Raw genomic sequence first — 19,713 nt, 5'->3', positions numbered from 1 at the left:
AGGCTTATGTCGCGCATCAGTATGAGAGCCATTTGAACATACACTTTTTTTTAATCAAAATGCGTTTTTAGGGAGAAATGCCTTGTGGAACATGTGAACTTTTATGTGCCTTAATTAATAACAAACTTGTCTGCCATCTGTAAATACGAATAAAATTGTTAAATTATTGATTGTTAAAGTACGAGCCTAGTTGGTTTAGCCACAGAAAAAGTCAGCAACCTTCCCACTAGCCATGATTGGCTGAGATAATGAGTGGGCTGGCCATGCCGAAAGATGAGTTGGGATTTGTCTGCCATATAGCACGCTATTTGAGCTGGTCAGTATGTGTAGGTAATTCTGTTTAACACAGTTTTTTTAAAGATATCACGTAGTAGAACTGCATAAGTGTTGCTCTCCACTTTCTAGCGGACTGAGTTTTGAAATCAGTTTAATTGGAATATGATAGCTAAGGAGATTGAGAAAACACCTGTCTCCGGATTACATCTTCAAACTGAGGATAGTCAGTAAGATAGTATAGCTAGTTACATTTTTAGATATTACACGTTTCTAATTTAGTCAGAAAGTCATTTTCATTTCAAGTTAAAGTGTACTGTTAGCTAGCTAGCTAATGTTATGTGAATGATCTTTGTAGTAATATTATTCGTATCTCAGAGCTATTTGCTTTGCTAGTTATAGCCTAATGTTAGCTAGCTAACATTGAACCTGGTTGGTTAGCTACCTGCAGATTCATGCAGGGTAGTAACGTCATGAGCTGGGATTATGGTTCATTGTTTAGCTAGCTACATTTCTTGACAAAAGACTCACTATGCAGGTATCCATTTCAATAGAATGTTCATGATGTCACTGCGACAGCTGTTTGATAGGCAAAGCGAATTTACCAGCTACGTCTATCTACTCTGATTTCAGAGCACTTTCGTCTGGGTGTGTCAGAGTGCAGAATAACTGACAATTAGTAGGCAATTAGTAGGCAATGCCTACTCATAATTGGTTAAAATCACATGATTCACGCCAATGATGTCATTGGAAACTCTTATCTTCATCTATCTTTCTACTTCAATGGGTCTGAGGGTGACACACACACATAAGATGGCGCCGGAGAAGAAGGCTGATGTTTTACGTGTTCCTAACTGATTGTGTTTTTGTTTTTGTTTCCTTGCGTTGTTTGTAACTTATTTTTTTACTTATTTTGTACACAATGTTGCTGCTACCGTCTCTTATGACCGAAAAATAACTTCTGGACATCAGAACTGCAATTACTCACCACGGACTGGCAGAATCCTTTTCTTCCTTTTAACGAGTACGACTAGCCCGACATAAATGACATACTGCTTTCCCAGGAACAGGCCCAGATCCCTGTGATTTACGTGAAAAGGAGGCAGAGAAAAAGGGGCCGGAGGGCGGGCTGCCTTCTGACAATTCGTAGGCATTCAAATAAACCCCCAATGCCTTCCATTCTGCTAGCAAACGTGCAATCTTTGGAAAATAAAATTGATGATCAACGCAGAAGATTTAACTACCAACAGGACAATCAAAACTGTAATATCTTATGCTTCACGGAGTCGTGGCTGAACAACGACATTATCAACATACAGCTGGCTGGTTATACGCTGTATCGGCAGGATAGAACAGCAGCGTTTGGTAAGACAAGGGGTGGCGGACTATGTATTTTTGTAAACGATATCTAAGGAAGCCTTGAGGTTTTGCTCGCCTGAGGTAGAGTATCTCATGATAAGCTGTAGACCACACTCTCTATCTAGAGAGTTTTTATCTGTATTTTTCATAGCTGTCTACATACCACCACAGACTAAGGCTGGCACTAAGACCGCACTCAATGAACTGTATTCCACCATAAGCAAACAGGAAAATGCTCACCCAGAGTTGGCGCTGCTAGTGGCCGGGACTTTAATGCAGGAAAACTTAATCGGTCTTACCAAATTTCTATCCGCATGTTAAATGGGCAACCAGAGGGAAAAACACTCTGGATCACCTTTACTCCACAAACAGAGACGCATACAAAGCTCTCAATCACCCTCCATTTGGCAAATCTGACCATAATTCTATCCTCCTGATTCCTGTTTATGAGAAAACATTAACGCAGGAAGCACCAGTAACTCGATCAATACAAAAATGGTCAGATGAAGCAGATGCTAAACTACAGGACTGTTTTGCTAGCACAGACTGGAACATGTTCCGGGATTCCTCCGATGGCATCACATCAGTCATTGGCTTCATCAATAAGTACATCAATGATGTCTTCCCCACAGTGACCCTATGTACATACCCCAACCAGAAGCCATGGATTACAGGCAACATCCGCACTGAGCTAAAGGCTAGAGCTGCCGTTTTCAAGGAGCGGGACTCTAACCCGGAAGCGTATAAGAAAGCCTGCTATGCCCTCCGACTAACCATCAAACAGGCAAAACCTCAATACAGGACAAAGATCAAATTGTACTACACCGGCTCTGATGGTCGTCGGATGTGGCAGGGCTTGCAAACCACTACACACTACAAAAGGGAAAGACAGCCGAGAGCTGCCCAGTGACACGAGCCTTCCAGAGAGCTAAACTACTTCTATGCTTGCGTCGAGGCAAATAACACTGAAACATGCATGAGAGCACCAGCTGTTCCGGAAGACTGTGTGATTAAGCTCTCCGCAGTCGATGTGAGTAAGACCTTGAAACAGGTCAACATCACAAGGCCGCAGGGCCAGACAAATTACCAGGAAGTGTTCTGCGCTGACCAACTGGCAAGTGTCTTCACTGACATTTTCAACCTCTCCTTGTCAACTGGCAAGTGTCTTCACTGACATTTTCAACCTCTCCTTGTCTGTAATACCAACATGTTTTAAGCAGAACACCATAGTCCCAAGAACACTAACGTAACCTGCCTAAATGACTACCGTGTTTTGAAAGACTGGTCATGGCTCATATGAACACCATTATCTCAGAAACCCTAGACCCACTCCATTTCGCATACCGCCCTAACAGATGCACAGATGATACAATCTTTACTGCACTCCACACTGCCCTTTCCCACCTCGACAAAAGGAACACCTATGTGAGAATGCTATTCATTGACTACAGCTCAGCGTTCAGCACCATAGAGCCCTCAAAGCTCATCAATAAGCTAAGGACCCTGGGACCAAATACCTCCCTCTGCAACTGGATCCTGGGCTTACCAGGTGGTAAGGCTAGGTAACAACACATCCACCATGCTGATCCTCAAAACAGGGGCCCCTCAGGGATGCGTGCTCAGTCCTCTGCTGTACTCCCTGTTCACTCATGAATGCATGACCAGGCACGACTCCAACACCATCAATTAAGTTTGCCGATTACACAACAGTGGTAGGCCTGATCACCGACAAAGACAGAGACCTGGTGACAGGACAACAACCTCTCCCTCAACGTGACCAAGACAAAGGAGATGATTGTGGACTACAAGAAAAGGACGACCGAGCGCGCCCCCATTCTCATCGATGGGGCTGTAGTGGAGCAGGTTGAGAGCTTTAAGTTCCTTGGTGTCCACATCACCAACAAACTAACATGGTCCAAGCACACTAAGACAGTCATAAAGAGGGCACGACAAAACGTATTATCCCTCAGGAGACTGAAAAAATTTGGCATGAGTCCTCAGATCATCAAAAGGTTTTACAGCTGCACCATCAAGGGCATCCTGACTGGTTGCATCACTGCCTGGTATGGCAACTGCTCCGACTGCAAGGCACTACAGAGGGTAGTGCGTACGGCCCAGTACATCACTGGGGCAAAGCTTCCTGCCATTCAGGACCTCTGTACCAGGCAGTGTCAGAGGAAGGCCCTAAAAATTGTCAAAGACTCCAGCCACCCTAGTCATAGACTGTTCTCTCTGCTACCGCACGGCAAGCAGTACCGGAATGCCAAGTCTAGGCTCAAGAGGCTTCTAAACAGCTTCTACCTCCAAGCCATAAGACTCCTGAACATCTAATCAAATGGCTACCCAGAATATTTGCATTGCACCCCCTCTCTTTTACACCACTGCTACTCTCTGTTGTTATCATCTATGCATAATCACTTTCATAACTCTACCAAAATGTACATATTACCTCAATTATCTCGACTAACCGTGCTCTCGCACATTGACTTTGTACCGGTACCCCGCTGTATATAGTCTCACTATTGTTATTTAAACTGCATTGTTGGTTAGGGACTCGTAAGTAAGCATTTCACTGTAAGGTCTATACCTGTTAAATTTGGCGCATGTGACTAATATAATTTGATTTGATGAAGAACAGAAAGCAGATGGTAACAGTCCACCAGTGGGCTGCCAAGTTCCGCTGGGAGACAGCCATCAACTATATGTCTCTAACTTTGGAGGTGGGAGACCACGTCTACGCACGGCTCTGTGCAGACACCTGGATCCATGACAAACACGACAATCACAGCACTTTCCTTAGTCACCTCATTTTCCCCCTCTGACCTGATTGGCCACCTCCTCTTTCCCACGTAAGAGAGAGGCAACCTCAGTGCTCCTGTGTTCCATGGATGGGTTGGAGTCCATTCCAGTTCAATGCCATCAATTAATTAAAGAGAAGAACTGAAAATCCAATTCAAGAATTGAAAAAGGACCTTTTTTGGAATTTCAATTCACGTCCTGAATTGACTGAATTGAACTGGAATTGATTCCAACCCTCCACTGCCGTAAGTGTTGCCTGTATAGTTGATACTAAAATTCTGCGAGCCACAGACATTATTTTATCTATCTTTAAATTAATATCTAATTGAATCATAATAGAAATAAGCCTCTGGGCTTTATTTTATTTTTTTCGTCAATAATTCTTTATATATGTAATGTTGTCTCCGGCTGCAGCAGCCTGCTACTAAGTTCAATCAATCAATTACATGAATCAATCAATCAATCATTCGACCGTACTGTTGAACAGTTTTATTACATTTTAAGAAAATTTTTCCAAAACCATTAATCTATGTGTCGTGCATTTCTGATGGCACGTGCGACCCTTGTGGGACTTGGGACATGGCGTAATTCTGTCTCTCCTTTAAAAAGCTCTAAACCCTAGAATTTCCTTCATTAGGCCTCAGCAGGCTAGGGTCTGGGATCTGGGAAGGCAGATTATTTTAATTTGGGGTTTGCTGCTTTAATCTACAGCACATATGGTCGCCTGGATAAAGGGGAGGCTCTGCAGAGCACTATATGACACTGGATGTGTAATCAATATGGCTGGGGACAGTTACAATCATTTAAGTTTAGTAAAAAAACGTGGAAGAAAGGATTTGTCCCTATAGTTTGATGGTGGTGGGATGTGTGTGTGTGTGTGTGTGTGTGTGTGTGTGTGTGTGTGTGTGTGTGTGTGTGTGTGTGTGTGTGTGTGTGTGTGTGTGTGTGTGTGTGTGTGTGTGTGTGTGTGTGTGTGTGCATGCATGTGCGCGTGTGTACATATGTGCGTGTGTGTGTACGTTATTGTAAATCAATATGGTGCCTGCTCTTCCATGCTGTCGGAATAATTCAGTCATGCAGTAACGTTACAGTTCATCTGCTGGCCGTTCCATACATCTGGCTTCCCATTAATCTGTACTTTGATCGTACCAAAGCCTCAGAATCCTAGAGCAATCACTGTTCAACCTTGTTGACCTATGGAATCCAAAACTTCCTCAACTGTCATTTCAAATTGTTCCACAACATACTGTAAACACTCTTTTAGGGAATGCCATAGCTCCAGCTTTTCACTGGCAAAATTGAATTAATAGTCTAATCCCTTTAATGCCTTAGGGGGAAAAGAAATGAAAAAACTAAATATCAAAGAACCAGAACAGATCAGAATTCATCAGACAGCCACTCACATGATTCAGCAGCTGTGGAACTGTGAAGAGCTACTGTGTGTAGCTGGACTTACTTTAGGTGTGTGTGTGTGTGTGTGTGTGTGTGTGTGTGTGTGTGTGTGTGTGTGTGTGTGTGTGTGTGTGTGTGTGTGTGTGTGTGTGTGTGTGTGTGTGTGTGTGTGCGTGCGTGCGTGCGTGCGTGCGTGCGTGCGTGCGTGCGTGCGTGCGTGTTTCCAGAGTGTTAACTTGACACTTAGCATAGGAGCATAATTCCACCATGACTCAGTTCCCTACTATTACCATTCAGTACACAGATGACCAAATTCAGAAGACACCGCAGGCCTAGAGCAGTGCTAGAGGGAATACATTCCACTTCAAATTTGTAATTGTATGGATAAGAATTAGGAATTAGAATACACATTCTTGCTTTGGATAAGTTCTAATCGTCATTCTAGGAACAACATCCTCTGTAACCTTCCTGATGAACGCAGTGACAGTCAGTGTAGTCATCGATGGTATTCCCAGAGCAGTGGCGGTCGGTGATGTTTAAGATGAGGTAGGGCATTTTTTTCATGAGCATGACCTTAACTATATTACAGCATATTGGATGACTGTCATTCATATTCCATTGACCCAGTTCAAAATAACATCGATAGGTTTAGGCTACTTCATCATACTAACATTTTCCCTATACCTATCATGAGGTTGCTACAACCTAGCTTATGAATGACAGTGTACAACGTAGGTGCAAAGGGGTCTAGAGGGAAAGTTGAGATGACAGACACTGACACATTCAATACCACCTTGCACACTCTTGCCTGCATCTAGCTGATCTACTGTCGGGTGTAATCATTAGTCCAACAGTTGTTAAGATCAATTCTATTGGACAAATTCAGGTATGTTCATCCCCTTTTTGTTCCGTTTGCTTCCGTTTAAGAAACGTTTTTCAACAGAACGGCGGAATGAATACAACCCTGATCATGCGTAAACACATTTCACTTTCAAAGCAGCCGCGTAGTATTCCTTCTCACATCTATGTGCTCTCCCCCTAACCTTTTCCCTTAATTTGTAGACTTCAATGTACAACACATCACCTGTATGTTACCAGGCAAAAATTAACCTTTCCAAGCCAAACCATATCTTTTCTTAGTACACACAGCCTACATCATTGTCCCCATATTAGCTAAAGTAACGTCATAGTAGGCATAGATAATAGACCTAATGAATTAGTAACCCGTTACAATCATGCAGTAACTTTACAGTGTATAGTCAGCATACAGTTTAGCAGTTACACCGGCGGGCCCCGGTGGCAATAAATTAGTAAAACCAAAAGATTACCTTGACTTGGAAGAGTTCCACCGTTGTGTTGGATGGTCATAGCCAGCTATCTAACACCCTGTTTGAGCAAGGTGTTTGAGTAGGCTAAACTACTAGCTAAGTAAGTGAAACTGAGCAAAATCTTTCTCTCTCTTGCTTCTCCTTCATTTTTGAAGAAATTAATTTGTTACAAACTGTTCAACTATTGACTTTCTCTTTCTTTGAGAGAAATTATCACCACATTTTATGCACTGCAGTGCTAGCTAGCTGTAGCTTATGCTTTCAGTGCTAGATTCATTCTCTGATCCCTTGATTGGGTGAACAACACGCCAGTTCATGCTGCTAGAGCTCTGATAGGTTGGAGGACACCCTCCAAAAATTGTCATAATTCTATGTCTATAGAAGTTGGTGTGAACCATGAGCCTCCTAGGTTTTGTATTGAAGTCAACCTACCCAGAGGAGGACGGAAGCTAGCTGTCCTCCGGCTACACCATGGTGCTACCCAGCAGAGTACAGTTGAGGCTACTGCAGACCTATTTTTGATTTCACCTTTATTTAACCAGGTAGGCTAGTTGAGAACAGGTTCTCATTTACAATTGCGACCTGGCCAAGATAAAGCAAAGCAGTGCAACACAAACAACAACACAGAGTTACACATGGAATAAACAAACATACAGTGAATAATAAAATAGAAAAAGTCTATATACAGTGTGTGCAAATGAGGTAGGACAAGGGAGGTAAGGTAATAAATAGGCCATAGTGGTGAAATATTTACAATATAGCAATTAAACACTGGAGTGATAGATGTGCAGAAGATAAGAGTGCAAGTAGAGAGAATGGGCTGCAAAGGAGCAAAATAAATAAAATAAATAACAGTATGGGGATGAGGTAGTTGGATGGGCTATGTACAGCGGCAGCGATCTGTGAGCTGATATGACAGCTGGTGCTTAAAGTTAGTGAGGAAGATATGAGTCTCCAGCTTCAGTGATTTTTGCAGTTCGTTCCAGTCATTGGCAGCAGAGAACTGCAAGGAAAGGCGGCCAAAGCAGGAATTGGCTTTGGGGGTGACCATTGATATATACCTGCTGGAGCGCGTGCTACGGGTGGGTGCTGCTATGGTGACCAATGAGGAAAGGCGGGGCTTTACCTAGCAAAGACTTATAGGTGACCTAGAGCCAGTGGGTTTGGCGACGAATATAAAGCGAGGGCCAGCCAACGAGAGCATACAGGTCGCAGTGGTGGGTAGTATATGGGGCTTTGGTGACAAAACGGATGGCACAGTGATAGACTGCATCCAATTTGCTGAGTAGAGTGTTGGAGGCTATTTTGTAAATGACATCGCCGAAGTCAAGGATCGGTAGGATAGTCAGTTTTACGATGATATGTTTGGCAGCATGAGTGAAAGATGCTTTGTTGCAAAAAAGAAGCCGATTCTAGATTTAATTTTGGATTGGAGAATGCTTAATGTGAGTCTGGAAGGAGAGTTTACAGTCTAACCAGACACCTAGGTATTTGTAGTTGTCCACATATTCTACGTCAGAACCGTCCAGAGTAGTGATGCAGGATGGGCGGGCAGGTGTGGGCGGCGATCAGTTGAAGAGCATGCATTTAGTTTTACTTGCATTTAAGAGCAGAACACAGTGTCCATAGAAGGGCCAGAAGTATACAGAATTGTGTCGTCTGCGTAGAGGTGGATCAGAGAATCAACAGCAGCAAGAACGACATCATTGATGTATACAGAGAAAAGAGTCGGCCTGAGGATTGAACCCTGTGGCACCCCCATAGAGACTGCCAGAGATCTGGACAACAGGCCCTCCGATTTGACACACTGAACTCTGTCTCAGAAGTAGTTGGTGAACCAGGCGAGGCAGTCCTTTGCATAACAGTGTGTTTTAATCAATTATTTGGTGACAGGGGAATATATTTAGCATAGTTTTTTCTAAAAAGGAAAACTTTTTTAATGTTTTAACATTTTTATGAAATTCACTGAGGGGGGTGGTCCTCCCCTTCCTCCTCTGAAGAGTCTCCACTGTCCCAGAGGCCAGGAACATATCCCAGTTCAGATCAACATTGAACAGACCTGACCTGCTTTAATTTCGGTGGATCAGCAGAATGACGAAGTGATCTGATTTGCCAAAGGCGGGAGGGGGACGACCTCGTTATTCTCCCTTCCTGGACGGGTACAACGTTGAATTGTCTTCTCTCCACGTGTAGTGTTGGTTGAATTATCCTCAGATTTCCTTTGTTAAAGTGCCCAGCTACAACAAATGCGGCCTCAGGATAAGCAGTTTCCAGTTTGCTCTAAGCTCCTTATAGTTCCTTGAGTGCCACCGTCATGTCGGCCTGAGTGGTAATCTAAACGGCCATGACAATAACCAATTAAAATTATTTTAGGAGGTAGTGAGGTCGGCATTTGATGGTGAGGTATTCCAGAACGGGAGAACAAAAGCTCTTCAGGTTTTTTACGTTCCAACAATCTCACCATGAGTTATTAATCATGAAACATACCCTTCCACCTCTACTTTTCCTGGAGAGTTCTTTTATCCTGTCCTCGCGATGTACAGAGAAGTGAAAAGGCTGTATGGTCAGAGAAGGAGAGAGCCATGTTTCAGTAAGACAACTTAAATGCCAGCGTAATTATCAAATGCACTGCAAAGGCTCATATTAGGTAAATCATATCACTTCAGCCAAATAATTTAAATGGGAATATTGACAGAGTCAAAGAACACAGTTTAGTAGTTTGAGACCAATTTAGCTCATGGAAAGCAACACACAAAATCTAAATAGTGGATAAATATCAAAGCCTCTATAGCCACAATAAAATGGCACGTGTAGTTTGATCAATATGTAGCTTAGTCCATGGTGTTTCAGATATACAAAGATAAGAAAAAAATTACCAGAATGAGGTGTTTATTTAATGGGTGATTTTTGCTTTTAATCATCCTAATGAGAGAGAGAGAGAGAGAGAGAGAGAGAGAGAGAGAGAGAGAGAGAGAGAGAGAGAGAGAGAGAGAGAGAGATTTTTTTTTTGTTGTGGCACTGACAGGTGAGGAGGGCCTCAAACTGGATGTCATTAGGATTTTAAAATAATAAGGAGTAGGTTTGGGTTTGTAAAGGTGATGGACTGTTCTGTGGGTGGATAGGATATCCTCTGTTTTGGCACATCTAACAGACCTGGTTTCAAATACTATTTGAAATAATTTATTGGGAGTTGATTGAGCTTGCTGGTCCAATAGAAACAATAAAATAGTCACACAACTGCAAACCTTGCCCATCTGTCACTTCAGGCAGGCGAAAGCAAAAGCTAAAAGATGTAAAATACTACGTGAACCCAGGTCTGATTGTCTTTAACCAACATGACGTTAGCTGCAGTACAGTAGGTGAGCGGAAATAGTGCCAGTAGAGGGTACATGTATGCTAGGGCATTGTCACAGTGTAATCATTTGACATATTTTATTTTAAAGCATAATAGAAATTAAAATAAAAATCTGTCAGTTTATGCTAGAGAGATGTTGCATGAGCTGCGTCTCAATCCACTACATCTGCCAATTTTGGCCATCCAGATCTGCGGTGAAAGTTGGCAGAGCTACAGCGATGTTTGTCAGACCATGAGAGATCCCGAAAATCGGTCTTCTGACAAAAATGTCTGTACCTTCCGAACGATTTGGCTTACGACCCCCACAAGCATCATGGGACTCGTCTGAAGTCTGTACCGCTGAAGTCGGTACCTACAACACAAAGCAAAATCTATACTAGAGTTGCTTACCAAGACCACAGTGAATGTTCCTGGGTGGCAAAATTACAGTTTTGAAATAAACACCGAGTGTACAAAACATAAGAAACATCTGCTCTTTCCATGACATAGACACACCAGGTGAAAGCTATGATCACTTTTTTATGTTGCTTGTTAAATCCCCTTCAATCAGTGTAGATGAAGGGGAGGCGACAGGTTCAAGAAGGAATCTTAAGCCTTGAGACATTTGAGACATGGATTGTGTGTGTGTGCCATTCAGATGGTGCATGGGCAAGATAACATATTTGAGTGCCTATGGTAGTAGTTGCCAGGCGCACCGGTTTGAGTGTGTCAAGTATCCTGTGTATCAAAAATGGTCCACCACAAAAAAGGACACTCAGCCAACATGACATAGCCTGCGGTTATGGAACCCCTACCTGTCCCAGACCTGCTGTTTTCAACTCTTAATGATCGGCTATGAAAAGCCAACTGAGAATTATTCCTGATTATTATTTTACCATGCTTGTCATTTATGAACATTTTGAAAATCTTGGCTCTCTCTAATTTTCTCCTTCTCTCTTTCTTTCTCTCGGAGGACCTGAGCCCTAGGACCATACGTCGGGACTACCGGCCGTGGTGACTCCTTGCTGTCCCCAGTCCGCCTGGCCTTGCTGCTATTCCAGTTTCAACTATTCTGCCTGCGGTTATGGAACCGCCACCTGTCCCAGACCTGTTGTTTTTCAACTCTTAATGATCGGCTATGAAAAGCCAACTGAAAATTATTCATGATTATTATTTGACCATGCTTGTCACTTATGAACATTTTTGAACATCTTGGCATAGTTCTTTTATAATCTCCACCCGGCACAACCAGAAGAGGACTGGCCACCCCTCATAGCCTGGTTCCTCTCTAGGTTTCTTCCTAGGTTTTGGCCTTTCTAGGGAGTTTTTCCTAGCCACCGTGCTTCTACACCTGCATTACTAGCTGTTTGGGGTTTTAGGCTGGGTTTCTGTACAGCACTTCGAGATATTAGCTGAAGTACAAAGGGCTATATAAAATAAACTTGATTGATTGATTGATGACACAACTGTGAGAAGCATTGGAGTCAACATGGGTCAGCATCCCTGTGGAACACTTTTGACTATCTGTAGAGTCCATACCCAATTGAAATTAGTCTGTTCTGAAGGCAAAAGGGGTTCAACTCAATATTAGGAAGGTGTTCCTAATGTTTGTACACTCAGTGTATGGCAAGACTTAAAACGTATTGTCTAGTCATGATCCCAACACCTTGACAAAGCTTGTAGTATTTTGAAAATAATCATGGGAAAATATTGCACAATACAGGTGTGCATATATCTTAGACTTACACAAGAAAATACAGCTGTAATCACTGCCAAAGGTGTTTCTAACATGTATTGACTCAGGGGGTGAATACTTATCAAATCAAGATACACCTTTTGAAAAAAATATCAATTTTCTTACACTTCGACATTACTGAGTATTTTGTGTATTTTATTGACAAAGTATTTTTTTTATCCCACCTTGTAACAAAATAAAATGTGAAGGGGGGTGTAGACTTTCTATAGGCACCGTAAGAAAGAGCATTATCTTTTCTGAAGTACCACGTATACGTCCATAAATGTTTTAAACTGATACCGTGCTACCTTCAGAACAGGCTTGTGAGGCTGGTTGGGTCATATTAGTGTGTAGCCCAAACAGTTTGGACGGTACAGACAGAAGTTGGCAGATCGGCCGTACTGACGACAACAGTCCCGTGACGCTTGTGGGGGATGTAGAGCAAAACAGAGAAGTCCATTGTGTTCGCGAGAGTCTCTTCTTTCCATAAGAGGATCATATTAGTTTGTACACTAAATCGTTTGGATGCTACAGACGTTTTCGTGACAAGACCGATTTTTGGGATGTCTGACAAAAACCACTGGAGCTCTGTCACCTTCTACTTAGATTTTTGGGAGGTGGAAGAAACACATGTAGAAACACATGACTGTGGTGTTAACCTGTACCTGTGATACACATGACTGTGGTGTTAACCTGTACCTGTGATACACATGACTGTGGTGTTAACCTATACCTGTGATACACATGACTGTGGTGTTAACCTATACCTGTGATACACATGACTGTAGTGTCAACCTATACCTGTGATACACATGACTGTGGTGTTAACCTGTACCTATGATACACATGACTGTGGTGTTAACCTGTACCTGTGATACACATGACTGTGGTGTTAACCTATACCTGTGATACACATGACTGTAGTGTTAACCTATACCTGTGATACACATGACTGTGGTGTTAACCTGTACCTATGATACACATGACTGTAGTGTTAACCTGTACCTGTGATACACATGACTGTAGTGTTAACCTATACCTGTGATACACATGACTGTAGTGTTAACCTGTACCTGTGATACACATGACTGTGGTGTCAACCTATACCTGTGATACACATGACTGTAGTGTTAACCTGTACCTGTGATACACATGACTGTAGTGTTAACCTGTACCGGTTGTTAGGCCTGTGGCGGTTACGAAATTTAATCAGCCGGTGATTGTCAAGCAAATAAATCAAATCAAATGTTATTTGTCACATGCGCCGAATACAACAGGTGTAGGTAGACCTTACAGTGACATGCTTACTTACAAGCCCTTAACCAACAATGCAATTTCAAGAAAATACCTAAAAAAAGCAGTAAATAACAATAGTGGGGCTATATACAGGGGGTACCGGTACAGAGTCAATGTGTGGGGTCACTGGTGTCGAGGTAATTGAGGTAATATGCACATGTAGGTAGAGTTATTAAAGTGACTATGCATAGATAATAACAGAGTAGCAGCAGCGTGGAAGGGGGGGAGGCAATGCAAATATTCTGGGTAGCCATTTCATTTTCTGTTCAGGAGTCTTATGGCTTGGAGGTAGAAGCTTTTTAGAAGGCTCTTGGAGCTAGACTTGGCGCTCCGGTACCGCTTGCCATGCGGAAGCAGAGAGAACAGTCTATGACTAGGGTGGCTGGAGTCTTTGACAACTTTTAGGGCCTTCCTCTGACACCGCCTGGTACAGAGGTCCTGGATGGCAGGAAGCTTGGCCCCAGTGATGTAATGGGCCGTACGCACTACCCTCTGTAGTCATTTGCTGTCGGAGGCCAACCCGTCAGGATGCTCTCGATGGTGCAGCTGAAAACCTTTTTGAGGATCTGAGGACTCATGCCAAATCTTTTTAGTCTCCTGAGGGGGAATAGGTTTTGTCGTGCCCTCTGAACGACTGTCTTTTTCTGCTTGGACCATGTTAGTTTGTTTGTGATGTGTATGCCAAGGAACTTATAGCTCTCAACCTGCTCCAATACAACCCCATCGTAGAGAATGGGGCGTGCTCTGTCCTCCTTTTCCTTTAGTCCACAATCATCTCCTTTGTCTTGGTCACGTTGAGGTAAAGGTTGTTGTTCTTGCACCACACGGTCAGATCTCTGACCTCCTCCCTATAGGCTGTCTCATCGTTGTCGGGGATTAGGTCTACCACTGTTGTGTCATCAGAAAAGTTAACGATGCTGTTGGAGTCGTGCCTGGCCGTGCAGTCATGAGTGAACAGGGAGTACATGAGGGTAGTACTGTCGGTCTCACAGTAATTGACCGTTAATTAACATAATCACATTTAACATCTCCTGGCTTCCACACTGATGCAGACCTTTGGAACATGAACATTTCAAAAGTATAATAAATCCATGTAGTATGGCCTACACCATCACAATAAACCCATTATTTATTTTAGACAGGTCTAAAAAAAATTATATGAAGCAAATGCTGTCTATTTCAGAAGGACAGAACAGCATACGCTGAGTTGTCCTTATGTTAAGTCCTGATCTGGCTATGCCATATGGCTGTGGGCTACACTAGATCATTTAGCAGACAAGATTTGGTTAGAATTCCGTGGCATTATTTTATATTATTTTATAGTATGAAGAATACAATTGAACAAAGCTGAATAAAATAGACAGGATATTTTCTTCAAACAATATGAGGGAGTGCGCACATCTATTCTGTGTTGCGCTGTTAACAAAGAAATAGGTACTCCTATACGCTAAACTTAGAGTTATTAATGTAACTTTAGTTGTTCTACAAACGTTGGTCGATAAGTTTTGATGTTTAATGTTTAATACATTGTAAGGCTGCATAATGTGACTCCAATCATGATTTGAAAAAAGTTGCTTGAAAGGCATGAGCTCTGCTTTCTTTTTTTGTGGAGCCTGTACACAGGTAATCAGTCTTTTGTTCACAATTTGACAATCACTTGATAATGCCTGGGTTTCCCGGCAGCATCCCCTTTGTGTGGTCGTAATGCACTCTAAAGAAATCCATGCCTTTTGCGGCCAATGGCCGTTGTTTCCTTCTTATTCTTTTTATTTAACCTTTTATTTAACTAGGCAAGTCAGTTAAGAACAAATTCTTATTGACAATGACGGCCTACCCCGGCCAAACCTTAACCCGGACGACGCTGGGCCAGTTGTGCGCCGCCCTCATGGACTCCCAATCAAGGCCGGTTGTGATACAGCCCAGGATCAAACCAGGGTCTGTAGTGATGCCTCTAGCACTGAGAAGAAGTGCCTTAGACCGCTGCGCCACCCACATCTCCCTAAGTGCTGCATGCTCCTAAGCACCCCTCACCCACATGGCTCTCCATCACATGATCGGGTCTTTCTCACAGGCTATAAGTGAAGACGCAACTGCTTGAGTCCTTATCCAATTCCAAGGTGCATATTGAAGATATTGGAAGAACTGTCCACATTTACTTTTGTCAGCCAACGAGATGAGAAGGCCTAAAGTACAGCAAAAGCACTAGCCTATGTCAATCTATAATCCCCATAGTACAAAAGTTGACCTATTCTATTCTGTGAGATAAATAAATATTCCAAACATAGTCTGGGACAGTTGTGTGATGCAATAGATCCCAAATTAACACAACCACTAGCATCCCAAAAACTTTTTTACGCAATGATCAGAACATTTAACTTAAAATGAGATAAACTACTAGGCTATTTCTTCACATTATAAGCGCAGCAATGCACACACTGCAGGAGGCTATAAGTGCAAATGTTCTACTAGCGGGAAAACACCATTATCAAAAGTGACCACAAATGTGATTATGCATGTAATGCTTTTATTATAAAGGTGCATTTTTATACTATACTATATATATATATATATATATATATATATATATATATATATATATATATAGTCACCCATCAGACTATTCTTGATTTAATCTTGTCTTTAGAAATACTAAATAATATATGTCTGAAATTTGTTTTGATTTAGAATGGACCATTATCATTCACCTGTCTCGAAACAGGGGTAGGGGGAGAAATACATGGAATTTAAATAGCGTGGTTCCTTTTCATGCAAGCCAGGTACCACTAATGACCATCAGCAGCGTCAGAGCTTGGAGAAGCCTAATTACCATGACTAAAGAGTCACATGGAATAAAACTGCCTTCATTTGATTTATTTATTTTTATGTAACCTTTATTTAACTAGGCAAGTCATTTAAGAACAAATTCTTATTTTCAATGAAGGCCTATCAAAAGGCAAACAAATATATATATATAGGCCAAAACACACATCACGACAAGAGACACCACAACACTACATAAAGAGAGACTTAAGACAACAACATAGCATGGCAGCAACACAACATGACAGCAGCACAACATGGTATCAGCACAAAACACGGTATAAACATTATTGGGTACAGACAACAGCACACAGGCAAGAAGATAGAGAAAACAATCCATCACATGAAGCAGCCACAACTGTCAGTAAGAGTGTCCACGTCTTTGAATGAGGAGATGTTTTTTAAATATGTTTTTTGCAGCCCGTTCCAGTCACTAGCTGCAGCGAACTGAAAAGACGAGCGACCCAGGGATGTGTGTGCTTTGGGGACCTTTAACAGAATGTGACTGGCAGAATGGGGGATGTATGTGGAGGATGAGGGCTGCCGTAGGTATCTCAGATGGGGGGAGTGAGGCCTAAGAGGGTTTTATAAATAAGCATCAACCAGTGGGTCTTGCGACCGGTATACAGATGACTAGTTTACAGAGGAGTATAGAGTGCAGTGATGTGTCCTATATGGAGCATTGGTGGCAAATCTGATCGCCGAATGGTAAAGCACATCTAACCGATCGAGAGTACCCTTACCTGCCGATCTATAACTTACATCTCTGTAATCTAGCATGGGTAGGTTGGTCATCTGAATCAAGGTCAGTTTGGCAGTTGTGGTGAATGAAGAGCGATTACGATAGAGGAAACCAAGTCTATATTTAACCTTAGCCTACAGCTTTGATATGTGCTGAGAGGACAATGAACCGTCTAGCAGCCATACTCCCAAGTACTTGTATGAGGTGACTACCTCAAGCTCTAAACCCTCAGAAGTAGTAATCACACCAGTGGGGATAGGGGCATTCTTCTTACCAAACCACGTGACCTTTGTGTTGGAGGTGTTCATAACAAGGTTAAGGGCAGAGAAAGCTTGTTGGACACGAAGATAGCTTTGTTGTAGAGTGTCTAACAAAAACTCCGCGGAGGGGCCAGCTGAGTATAAGACTGTATGCAGATGATACAGTCTTATACTCAGCTGGCCCCTCACCGGCCCCTCAGCTGCTTGAGCTTTGTTGTTGGTGTAAATTAAGAAGTGTGTGGGGCCTAGGATCGAGCCTTGGGGTACTCCCTTGGGGACAGGCAGTGGCTGAGACAGCAGATGTTCTGACTTTATACACTGCACTCTTTGAGAGAGGTAGTTAGCAAACCAGGCCAAAGACCCATCAGAGACACTAATACTCCTTAGCCGGCCGACAAGAATGGGTATGGTCTACTGTATCAAAAGCTTTGGCCAAGTCAATAAAAATAGCAGCACATTGCTTAGAATCAAGGGCAACAGTGACATCATTTAGGACCTTTAAGGTTGCAGTGACACATCCATAACCTGAGTGGAAACCAGATTGCATACCAGAGAGAATACTATAGACATCAAGAAAGCCAATCAGTTGATTATTGACAAGAATTTCCAACACCTTTGATTAACAGGGCAAAATAGAAATTGGCCTATAACAGTTAGGATCAGCTTGATCTCCCCCTTTCAACGAAGGACACACCGTGGTTGCCTTCCAAGCAATGGGAACCTCCACAGAGAGGAGGTTAAAAAGGTCAGAGATGGGCTTGGTGATGATAGGGGATGCAACTTAAAAGCAGAAAGGATCTGACTCAGATGTTTTTTGGGGATACAGTATAAGGAGGTCCTTTAGCACCTCAGACTCAGTGACTGCCTGCAGGGAGAAGCTTTGTAGGGGGGGCAAAGAGGGGGGAGCATCGGGCGAGTCGCATTAATTAGAAGGGGTGGGAGATGTGGACATGTTGGACGGGCAATGAGGCATGGCTGAGTCAAAAAGGAATCTTGACTTAATGAAGTGGTGATTAAAGAGCTCAGCCATGTGTTCCTTGGTAGTAACAACCACATCAACATTAAGGGACATGGTCAGCTGTGAGGAGGAGTGTATATTCTCCAGGTCTTTAACAGTTTTCCAGAACGTATACTGGTTAGACCCACAGAGAGAAACTGCTCCTTAAACTTTGGCTTTCCGGATAGCCTGAGTGCACTTATTTCTCATTTGCCTGAACGAGAGCCCGTCAGCCTGAGTATGCGTGTGCCGAGCCTTTCGCCAAATACAATTCTTTAGGTGGAGTAACTCTGCAAGATCACCGTCGGACCAGGGGCTGAGCTTGTTTGTTATGATAATTTCCTTAATGGTGGTGTTTGTTAACAATTCCACTGAAAATATATTTTTTTAAAGGTCCAAACATCTTAGACGGAGGGGATCAAGCTGATTCTATATCAATTTACAGAGGCCAGGTCATGAAGGAAGGCTTGCTTATGAAAGCTTTTTAGCAAGCGTCTATGACAAATCAGGACAGGCCGTTTCACTGAGCAATCATTACGAACACAGGCTGTAAAACAGTGATCACTAAGGTCGTTACAGAAAACACCAGACTTATACCTAGATATCAGGATTATTTGTGAGGATAACATCAAGGAGAGTAGCCTTTTCTGGGTGTTGGGAGTCATACCTTGTGGGATTGGTAATAATCTGAGAAATATTTAGGGATTCCCATTCCTTTAGGACTTGGTCAGGTGGTTTAAGCACGTCCCAGTGTAGGTCACCTAGAAGGACAAATTCAGACTTTGTGTAAGGGGCCAGGAGAGTGCATAGGGCAGGTAGGGTACAGGCCAGTGCTGATGGTGGTCAATAACACCCAGCAACAGTCAACAAAGTGCTATTTGAAAGTTTAATACTTAAAACCAGCAAATCAAATTGTTTGGGGACAGACTTGGTGGAGACAACTGGGCACTGAAGGTGATCCTTGGTAAAGATTGCCACTCCACCACCTTTGGAAGATCTGTCTTGCCGAAAAAGGTTATAACCAGAAAGGTTAACATCAGTGTTCAAAACTCTCTTTCTTAACCACGTCTCAGTAATGACCAACACATCTGGATTGGAGCTGTGGACCCACACTTTCAATTTATCCGTTTTAGGTAATAAGCTTCTAGTGTTAACGTGCAGAAAACCCAGGCTTTTACAAGAGCAGAAATCGGTGAAAAAGTAGATGGGCGAGAGTGTACATGCACCTTTCCAGATATCATCAACGGTAATACAATCAGGGCACGGCAGAGGACAAGGAGAGCTCTGCGGTGTTGATATTTGCTTGACATTTAAAAGTGCATCAGATGGCAAGACGATCATATTGTACAGCAATTTCATCAGGTAACATGAATACAAA

This window comes from Salvelinus fontinalis, chromosome 28 (assembly GCF_029448725.1).
Source record: "Salvelinus fontinalis isolate EN_2023a chromosome 28, ASM2944872v1, whole genome shotgun sequence".
In the NCBI taxonomy this organism is placed as follows: Eukaryota; Metazoa; Chordata; class Actinopteri; order Salmoniformes; family Salmonidae; genus Salvelinus; species Salvelinus fontinalis.
Note: the sequence above shows the minus strand (reverse complement) of the source record.